The sequence below is a fragment of the Kogia breviceps genome, chromosome 6 (genome assembly GCF_026419965.1).
Source record: "Kogia breviceps isolate mKogBre1 chromosome 6, mKogBre1 haplotype 1, whole genome shotgun sequence".
NCBI classification, from domain to species: domain Eukaryota; kingdom Metazoa; phylum Chordata; class Mammalia; order Artiodactyla; family Physeteridae; genus Kogia; species Kogia breviceps.
The window spans coordinates 137,989,155-137,998,821 of record NC_081315.1 but is presented as its reverse complement, the minus strand read 5'-3'; the positions used below and the strand labels follow the sequence as shown (position 1 = coordinate 137,998,821).

At 35.1% G+C, this 9,667-nt stretch overlaps 1 pseudogene; it reads left to right on the top strand.

Annotated features, from left to right (window-relative positions):
* The first annotated feature begins 7,881 nt into the window (after positions 1-7,881).
* LOC131758294 (alpha-enolase-like) lies at positions 7,882-9,350 on the top strand (annotated as a pseudogene).
* The last annotated feature ends 317 nt before the right edge of the window (positions 9,351-9,667 follow it).

Genomic DNA, 9,667 nt, shown 5'->3' with positions numbered 1-9,667 from the left:
TTAGGCACGCGGACCTGAGTAGTTGTGGCTTGCAGGCTTCAGTAGTTGTGGCTCGTGGGCTCTAGAGCACAGGTTCAGTAGTTGTGGTGCACGGGCATAGTTGCTCCGCGGCATGTGGGATCTTCCCGGACTAGGGCTCAAACCCATGTCCACTAGGGCTCGAACCCATGTCCCCTGCATTGGCAGGCAGATTCTTAACCACTGCACCACCAGGGAAGCCCATGACAGCATTTTAAATGAGCTTTCCTTTATTCTGTTTCACACATACATATAATAAAATATAGTGAACATAAAATTCTGAGGAAAATATTTTTTCATATAATTACCTAAGTGAAATCATAAATATTTCAGAAGTTAATTTATAATCACACCTATTAGAATTAATACTAAAAATGGTAATTATGCAAGAGAATGAAATTGATGTGTTAACAGTTTATTGTGGTGATCATTTGCCCTATATAAATGAATAAAATCATCACACTGTACACCTTACACTTACATATGCTATATGTCAATAATCTCAATAATGCTGGAAAAAAAGATATTAGGGAACAATTCTATGTACTGTTCGTCTCTATAATAAATTCTAGAAATGTTTTTAAAAACGTTTAAAATTTTTAAAAAGGAAAACGATGGAGGCAGAGATTTGAGTGATGTGTTTATAAGAGTGCCTGGGGCCACCAGAAAAAAGAAGGATCCTCCTCTGGACCCTCTAGGAGAAGCACGATACCTTGATTTTGGACTTCTGGCCTCTAACAATGAGAATAAATTTCTACGTTTTAAGAAAAAAAAGAAAAAAATTACAGTAACCTATCTAAATGGTTAGCATTCTATATTTCTGAGACTCACTTGTTTCCAGAATGCAAGCATATGACTGACATTTTTACTGATTAGATGCTTCCTTATTAAACTTGGATGAGGAAATGAGCAAAACCGGGTGACAGCTATACACTTGTTTTAGCGAGCATACAGGGGTTATTCTAGGGCAGCTGTGTGGCATTCATGGGGCAGCTAGTCCTGAGAGTCATATATGCAGAGGGACGGGTGACACAGGCATTATTGTCTGAGCTGAAGAAATCCTGCCCTGTGGCTAGTTGTTTCCTAGATTCCGTGCATCTGGCTGCTTTGTTCCAAGCTGTGAAGTACCCAGGACTGACTATCAAGCACTCCTGAAAATGCTCTGAGATGTCTAAAATTCTTTAAGAAATCCTTTCCTGCTTAAATAAGCTGTAATGCAATCTGTAAGAATATTTGCAGATGCATAGATTTATACCTCCATTTCTTGATTTACCTAATTAGGCAGCGATCATTGACACCCTGCTCTGAAAGATGGAATGCTTAGCACACATACAATCTCCCAACTGATTTCCACTTCCCTCTTACAAATATTTCAGAAAGGTGTGGTTATTTTTTGGTTAGCCTTATAATTTTAAATTACATAATACAGGGTATAGAGTAATTAAGTTTCTTTCCATATAACCTTTTTATACATAAATATCCCAGCCTCTAAAACCATATCATTTTTTTTTTTTTTACTTATCAGGATTTATAACATTATATTCTGCTCTAACCTGAAAGTAAATATACAGTTATTATTCTGTGGGAAGATTCTAAATATTAAAATCCAAAATCTCAGATATTTAATGTTATGATTTAGTGATTATTGGATGTATGGAAACAAGTATTGTGAATGGACTTGAAAAAAGAAGAAAATGTAGTTTTACAAAACCAAATTTGTACCACTTAAGTAATATTCCAAGTATAATATATAAACAAATGGATTTCATTTTCTTTTATTATATCACTTGCTCAAAATATGTCTTTCTTTCTATTTGATTTGTATTTAAATTGCACCTTTTCAGTAATGTTTTCTTTTTTATGGAGTCCATATCTTCCCTTTTACTTGGATTTAAAAACAAAAAAGTTACATTCTCAATTATTTTCCTCAGAAAGATACAGAGGAAATAAATACTTTGAAATATTCATGTCTAAAATCATTTTTCTCTGCTTCATATGGTTAATATTTAGATACTTAAAAAATTTGTATTCAAAATACAGTCCTTAATAATTTTAAATCATTATCCCTGTGTCTTAGAGTATTCAGTCTCTGGAGATCCTATACCAATTCAGTTCTCATTCTTTTTACATAATCAGTCTTCCATGCTTATTACTTTAGTGAACTTTTTTTGATCCTTAGTTTTCTCAAAGCCTATTCATACATATCTACATATGTTAACACTTTTCATTCTCCTACTACTCACTTGGCCTTTCAATTTGAAGACTTCTGATTTTCTCCTGCCTTTGGAAATCCTTCTCTGAGGCTTTATTTCCCTCTTCCATTATCTCTCTGGTAAAATCTCAAACTCCTTTTACATGAAAATTGGAACCCCTATATTCACTGGCCATGTCTCAACTTATTTTTTCCTATTTACATAGGTATATATATTTTGGGAATATTCTTAACCTTTTCTTCTAGTTCTTCTTTTTCAGTCTAGAAATTGTTCTAATACACTAAGTATTCCTTCTTATTGGCTCATTTTAAAAATATTAGCCTGTTTTTGACTAAAAGTTAATTTTTTAAAGAGTTAACTCAATATCTCAGAGGAGATTTAGAGATTTAGTTTTTTAAATTATCTTAAAATATCTTCTATCACTAAATTACCTACTTCTTTTTAACAATTTTCCAGATCATTTTTTCTTGAAATTTTACTTTAGATAATATTGATTTTTCTTTAAAATCATTAATTTCTGGGTAACAGTTCTAATTTATAGATAACTGAGGTGGATTTTGTTTGTCACTAGGCAGGCTTGTTTCCCCAGAAGGATTTTCCCTTAAATGGGAGGATGCAAGGCAAGCCCTGAATATTAGAGCAGACATGCTGATCCTAGGGGTTTTTGTTTCTGGTTTTGGTGACTGTAGGTTTTAATTAAAGGTGTGTGGGTTGGGTGATGGGGTAGGTAGACCACACATGGGCAAGTTCTATCTCTGTTATGCAGTGTATCCAATCCAATCTCAAAAACTGGGCTTTTCTCTGGGACTTCAAAGGTCTTATTAAATGTTCTTTAATCTGCTCATATACCATGTTCAAATTCTCTCTCTCTCTCTTTCTTTCATATCCCTTTCTGTCTTTTCTTTTTTCTAGTTTTTTTTTTCCTCTTTTGTCCTTCCTTCCTTCCATTTTTTGTTTCTTTCTTTCTTTCTGTCTTCTTCACAACATCTTTTACCATAAACATGCACTGGATAATTACACATTAAATTCCCAGGCATAATTATTTTTCATAGCCAAGCTAGGAGATACCACAGGAACAAAACATATATGTGTGTGTGTGTGTGTGTATGTATGTATATACATATATATATACATATATATACATATATATATACATACATATATATATTTAATGTGATAGCACATTTATATTAACTTCTTAAGTGATGTACTTCATATGCCACTAACTTGATGTAGAGATTTCTCTCCTAAAAATCTTCAATAAATTAGGAACAAAGGAAATGAGGCCCACAATTGTTGAAATTACATAAAGGCAATTTTATACTGACAACTACCTTTTGATATTCCTTTATTCATTCATTCACCTTCTCATTTATTCTACTAAACTAATCTTCCTTTTCTGTGTGCGGTGGTGAAATGAGTTGTGAGGGTTGTAAGGGATTGAGGGAGTGATATTTCTTTGAGTGAGGGATATTCTGTATAAAAGTTTAGAATATCCATGGGCCAATATAAAAGATTTTTTTAAGTGATTTTAATGTGAGTGATACTCTGAAGGTTGTGACTGACTGTCTGAAGATACTGGGAAACATTCCTCCAATGGGATCCTTATAAGCATTTTACAACATTGATGTTATATTGACTTGTTAGACATCTTTTCTAATTTATACCCAGTCCACACTATTTTAGGCCTTGAATAGCTATTAACATTTAGAATTTACAGATAAACAGATAATAGATAAAATAATCTAATCTGATTATCCTTTACCTTTGTACAACGATCACCTTATATAGAAATGCTTTTCTTCTTCAGCATAATTATCTGTCAAAAGAGTCATTTTCTTAATCACTGTCCTATAAAAGTTTCAGGTAATTATTGGGGGAAACCTGTTTTCTTTTATCAAAGTTGTTTCTTAGTGAGCCATGATCACCAGCCAATTAGAGATTTGTTTTATTTAGGTGAATGGGTGTCATTAAGCAACACAAGCCAATATTTAGGTTCATAATTCCCCATCAGAAACTATAAAAAATTCAAAGTACACTTCAATAACTCAGTTATACAAAAGTGTACAATATAATTAAGTTACTGTATGCTCTACCACAAAAAGATTTTTTTTAATTGAAGTATAGTTGATTTATGATATTGTGTTAGTTTCAGGTATACATCAAAGAGATTCAGTTATTTTTCCAGATTATATTCCATTATGTTATTACAAGATATTGAATATAGTTTCCTGTGCTATACAATAAATTCTTGTTGCTTAGCTGTATATAGTAGTTTGTATCTGTTAAATGCATACTCCTAATTTGTCCCTCCCTCCCTCCTTCCCTTTCCTCTTTAGTAACAATAAGTTTGTTTTCTATGTCTATGAGTCTATTTTGTATATAGATTCATTTGTGTAATTTCTTATATTCCACATGTAAGTGATATCATATAGTATTTGTTTTTGACTTATTTCACTAATCATTATATTCTCTAGGTCCACCCATGTTGCTGCAAATGACAATATTTCATTCTTTTTTATGGCTGAGTAATATTCCATTTCACATCTCTTTTTTTTTTTTTTTTTTTTTTTTTTTTTTTTTTTTTTTTTGCGGTACGTGGGCCTCTCACTGTTGTGGCCTCTCCCATTGCAGAGCACAGGCTCCGGACGCGCAGGCTCAGCGGCCATGGCTCACGGGCCTTGCCGCTCTGCGGCACGTGGGATCCTCCCGGACTGGGGCACGAACCCGTGTCCCCTGCATCGGCAGGTGGACTCTCAACCACTGCACCACCAGGGAAGCCCCATTTCACATTTTTTTAAGCCAATCATCTGTTGATGGCCAGTTGGTTGTTTCCATGTCTTGGCTATTACAAATAGTGCTGCAATGAACATTGGGGTACATATATCTTTTCAAGTTAGTGTTTTTATTTTTTTCTGGGTATATAACCAGGAATGGGATTGTTGGATCATATGGTGACTCTATTTTTAGTTTTTTAAGGAACCTCTACACTCTTCTCCATAGGGGCTGCACCAATTTACGTTCCCACCAACAGTGTAGGAGGGTTCCCTTTTCTACACACTCTCTTCAGCATTTATTATTTGTAGACTTTTTATTATGGCCATTCTAACCGGTGTGAGGTGATACCTCATAGTTTTGATTTGCATTTCTCTCATAATTAGCAATGTTGAACATCTTTTCATATGCCTCTTAGCAATCTATATATCTTTTGTGGAAAAATATCTATTCAGGTCTTCTGCCCATTTTTTGATTGGTTTGGTTTTCTTTTGTTATTGAGCTGAATGAGCTGTTTGTATATTTTGGAGATTAACCCCTTGTCCGCTGAATCATTTGCAAATAAGTTCTCCTGTTCTATAGGCTGTCAAAAAATTACAGATTTTTTGTGTTCTATGTGTAGCTTGGTCTTCTTAATCTCTAACCTTGAAAGGTCAGTTGTTGGTACTGATTATCTCAACTATATTATAGCAAGGATTATATGAGGAAACTTTGTAAATTGTAATATTTGCATCAACTTGATAATGTTTAGAAACTTATTTTTTCTTCATGTTCAATGGCTAAAGAAGAAGTGATCTCAATATGATCAAGTTGATGCCAAACATCTAAACATGGAACCTGTTTTTGACAAAATAAATAAAGCTTTCAAAAATAGTATACACTTTCCTGTGAAGTTTATCTGATAATATATCTGATATTTTTTAAAATTGTATGTGATATTTATGTTGCTCTGTTTGGTTCCTGTCTTCGTTCATATATAAGGTGGGAGAGTATGATTGATAATGTAATTCAGAACTTTGGGTATTAAATGAGTGGGGTTTCCTGAATAGAGTCAGCAATCAGGAGTTCCGTCTCTTTATATTACCTTATTTTGTCTAAGGCACTCTTTTTATTTTATGGTAAAATAAGAAGCCAAGCATGAACAATAGAGACATTAAATATGTTGGATATAAATAAAGGCAAGATAAATTTTAGAAGATAATAAATACGGATATGGGTAATATTGAAATAGAGTTCACCATAAAATATGTGTCATAATATGTTATTCAAACTTATCAGTTTCTTATAGAGTCAGTAATTCATATGCAAACAATTTTTACTTTCACACAGATAATTAAAATGGATTCTCTTTGTTGTGTGAATTTCCTTTCTCCTTGATTCCAAATTAGTTCCCTTAGAGGGCTGGTTCATTTTTCTGAGACAAAACAGGATTCACCATCTTCCTTTTTCCTCTTTGGAATAGGCTGAAATTTTAAAATTCCCTTTTAGTTCAGCCACTAGTAATTTCACCTATGAAAGCTTTAAAATATTCAGAAAATCGGAAAGCCTCATTAAGAATAAAGAAGTTTGTATTTGTATTTAAACAAACTAGAATATTGATCCTGGAAAGATTATCTAAACATATATAATCTTTAACTAAGGTGATTTTTATTCACATTAAGTAGATCACATGAACAATAGCGTTGAGTTTGGACATAAAACCTTTGAACATTTGTTGAACTCAAAATTGTGATTTGTTTTTTTACTCGTTAGACTAAAAACTAATTTGTTCTGTAAACTTTATGAAAATTCATGTAGGTAATACTCTTGGTCTATACTACTGAAGAAATTATCTGTGGGGTGTATTTCAAAGGAATGTGAATGTTCTGAAAACCAGCATCTGAACATAATCTCCAAGTATAAAAAGTGATGATTTAGCATATTAAAGTCCTAAGGAGGTGGAAAGGTAGAAAAGTGACAATTTTTTTTGTGCTGTTGGTGTTTTATTTGTACTTGATTTTGAAAATAGAGTAATTAAAAATGAGGGACAGACTATAATCAAAATGAGTTAGAAGGAATTTTGTTATGTTAGAATAAGTAAAGATAGTTGTTTCTCTTGTATTCATTTGTAGAACATGTAACAAGGCTATTCTTCAGATCAAGAATTTCAGTGAATTAATGGGCTGCAGAATTTAAACAGCACATTTAATATATGTGCACATGTAACTTTATAGTTTATTATAAAATTTTTTCAGTCTTATTTCAACTTTCTAACCCTATTCGTTCCTATCTCTTTTTTTTCTGTTTTTTATATAATAAAGTTTGGATGGCACTTATCTGGTCCAAAGGTAACCATTTCAACCCTTTCCAACAAATGAATTAAAGACTTCAACAAACAGAACCTCAGTTGCATATCATTGCATCTTTATTTCATGCATTAATTTACCTAATATCCTATAATTATGTGAATCCTTTAACTTGAACTGGAGAAGAACTTGAATTAACTTGAATATGGAACAACATAATGTTTTGTTTTGTTCCATTATTTTCTTTCTTGGGAACTCTGTGAATTGATTATGTAAATACACAGCAAATTTGAAACTAAAAGTCACAAACCATGTCTTAAAATCTAGACATAATTTTCCCTGCCGTGATAGGATAGAAGCACACTTTATTTTATTTTGAAATTAAGATTGGTAATTTACCAATATGATAAATTTTTCTGCAGTGATGTGAGGGGATCTGGATAGTCAGATGAAAGTTACAACTTCTGATTTTAATAAAATTATTGCTAAATTCCTTTGTGGAAGCATTACTCTCTAAAACCTTAAGCTTGGTGGCTTAAAACCTCAGGCATTTATTTTTTCACAGTCCTGGAAGCTAGAAATCCAATATCATGGTGTCAGTAGGACCATGTTTCCTGTGACAGCTTTAGGAAAAACTCCTTCCTTGCCTCCTCCTAGCTTCTGGTGGACCTTGCGACCCTTGGCATTCCTTAGCTTGTAACTGCATCACCCCAATCTCTGCCTTTGTCCTCACATAGTTTTCTTCCCTCTGTATGTCTCTTTTGATGTGTCCGCTCTTCTTATAAGGACATCAGTCACTGGGTTTAGATCCCAGCCTAATCCAGTATGACTCCACCTTAATTAATTACAACTGCAAAAACCCTATTTCCAAATGAGGTTACAATTTGGGGTTCTGGTTAGACAAGAATCTTGGGAGGACACTATTCAATCCACTACAATTACCAGTTAAAAATTTTAGGTAAATGTAGTATATTTGTAGATCAGAGGAATTATGTAAACTGAGCATGTGGAACAAGTAGAAGACTGACAAATGGATGATGAAGATGGATGAAATGGAAAATAAATCTAAATATAGTACTAAGTTCATTTTCGGAGGGACCCTGGCTGTCTGTAAGGCTAGGTTTTTTATAAAGGGTGCCTCTGTACCTCCAAATTGCTGACTTGACTGACAACTCTGAAGTCATCTTGTCCATTCCAGCCTTCAGTGTGATCGACAATGGTTCTCATGCTGGCAACAAGCTGGCCATGCAAGGGTCTCTGATCCTCCCTGTTGGCGAAGCAAACTTCAGGGAAGCCATGCACATCGGAGCAGAGGTATACCACAACCTGAAGAATGTCATCAAGAAGAAATATGGGAAAGATGCCACCAGTGTGGGGGGTGAAGGCTAGTTTGGTCCTGAAGAATAAAGAAGCTCTGGAGTTGCTGAAGAATGAGATCAGGACAGCTGGCTACACCGATGAGGTTGCCATTGGCATGGACTTGGCTGCCTCTGAATTCTTCAGGTCAAGGAAGTATGACCTGGACTTCAGGTCTCCCAATGATATCAGCAGGTACACCACACCTGACCAGTTGTTCGACCTGTACAATTCCTTCATCAAGGACTACCCATTGGTGTCTGTTAAAGATCTCTTTGACCAAGATGACTGGGAAGCTTGGCAGAAGTTCACTGCTAAGTTCACCTGGATTCACAGGAATCCAGGTGGTGGGGGACAATCTCTCAGTGACCAGCCTGAAGCAGATTTCCAAGGCCGTGGGTGAGAAATCATGCACCTGCCTCCTACTCAAAGTGTAGCAGATCGGCTCCATGGCCAGTTCTCTTCAGGTGTGCAAACTGGCTTAGTCCGATGGGTGGGGCATCGTGGTATCTCATAACTCATAACCGAAGTTATCTTCATTGCTTACCTGGTGGTGGAGCCCTGCACTGGGCGGATCAAGACTGGTGTACCTTGCCTAACCCAGTGCTTGGCCAACTACAACCAGATCCTCATAATTGAAGAAGAACTAGGCAGCAAGGCTAAATCTGCTAGCAAGTAGTTCAGAAACTGGGTAGCCAAGTAAGTTCTGAGCAGGTGAGCACCTGAGCCTTTCAGTCACTAGTTGGCTGCCTAGAACCCTGCTTCTGATGTTTGCACAGATAGTTCAAGGTCTCAGTTGATACATGTAGGGGCTGCTGGTAGTTAATGCCCTTCTGTTATCCCTGTGATGTTCTCTCACTGCTTCCTTAGAACTGCTTCAGAAGCCAAGTTGACCATCTGAAACCCTGTTAGAAACCTTAGCTCTGTAATCATGTCGTTGACCCAAATCATAGTTTTTCTCATCTTTCTTTCCACCAACTGTCTGGAGCCATGAGAATCTACAGTGCAATCTCTGAGGTG